We start from the raw sequence: 1,636 nt of genomic DNA, 5'->3' as shown, positions 1-1,636 counted from the left end.
AGGCTGAATGTCTAGCTGCTGTTAAGTATATGGTAGAATTTTAAGAAAAGTAGCCTCCAATGCCAGTGGAGAAATTGACAATTTTTTATCAAGGTGAGGTCAATCAGGTAAGCAGCATAAGGTTCCTTCTTCCTTGTTTTTATATAGGTTAATAATATAAGGTGTTGCCCATACTACAGGGGTGTGCCATCTTAAACCAAGATCTTATTAGATTGGATCTTCCTACTTCAAATTAAACAAAAATCTCTACTTGCAGGCTATCTATTTTTACATTTTATTAAATTTGTGATTACATCAAATTGGCAACTAAGAATAGCTATTACAAGTCCACCCTTTATCAACTTGACACATCACCAAATCTCCTTACACCATGATTAATTTCCTTATTCCATAATTAAATATAACAAATAACCAGGTCACAAAACCACTTAACCATACTATGACTGTTCAATTGCAAATACGTTATATATTTAGAATAGGATAGATGACAGTGCACCTTGAGAGAAATTCTTATAGTGTTTCAAACTTAAATATGATAATAATGGACATTCTCTTAATTGATATTATATTACACAATAAAGAAATTGAAGGAAAATACAAATATCGGTATACTTTCTAAACAAAATACAACCGAAAATTTCATTTCAGCTATACTCCTCATTTCTGCAACTGGTCAGGTACCTTTAGATGGTATTTCGAACTACTTTTCACTACTATTCCTATTGTATTTGCTCCACACTCATTAACACCTCAGCAGATCTTGAGTCCTATCCTGTAGGAATGATCTACAAACCCATCCCTGACAAGTCTGTGTCCTTCGATATTGTTCCCGGAATAGGCGATTGTAGTTTCTGATTGAACCTAATCTCAGGATTTGTTACAACTGACAGATGACTTAAAAGATCAACTTCACTTCAGACATAAACATTTTCATTTCCGTCATTGAGAAGCAATCCAATTTTCCCAAGGAAATATGGCTCAATCACCCTGCATAACACTGGTATTCATTTCTTAGCTTTTGGGTTAAAGGACCCCTGAAACCCCAAGGGGCCAATGGGAAATCTAAGCATCCAGGTCAGTAGAGTGTCTCTGACAGTAGTGTTCTCCAATCTGGAGCCAAATATAGGCCCCTAGGACTTAATGCTGAAGGGGCAGGAAGCAAAAATCTTCCTAGTGTGTCCATTGTCCCCATTTCTTCCACTTGATTTCTGGATCCATGGATCATGGAAAACACAAAATATCCATAAAACACAAATGGACTCTACCTTACAAATGAAGACTTTGAGGAATTTTTATTAATCTAAAATTAACTCACATGATTGTGTCTCCTATTAATATCAGTGGGAATACCCATAAAATGTCATCAAAATATCTGCCCAAAAATAACCAGAGAAATAATAATAATAGAAAGACATTCAGGGGATGGAGCAAACTCCATAGACCTTACCCCTATGAAAAGAAATATATAAATACAATCAACATTACGTAGATGTAGCAGACTACATTTACTTATTTACAAATACATAAATGTAATCTCTCTCTCTCTCTCTCTCTCTCTATATATATATATATATATATATATATATATATATATGTATTATGACTATATATATTTGTGTTTCTTCTATACAACACA

Source organism: Mus pahari, chromosome 1 (genome assembly GCF_900095145.1).
Source record: "Mus pahari chromosome 1, PAHARI_EIJ_v1.1, whole genome shotgun sequence".
NCBI classification, from domain to species: Eukaryota; Metazoa; Chordata; class Mammalia; order Rodentia; family Muridae; genus Mus; species Mus pahari.
This window is presented reverse-complemented; position numbering follows the sequence as displayed.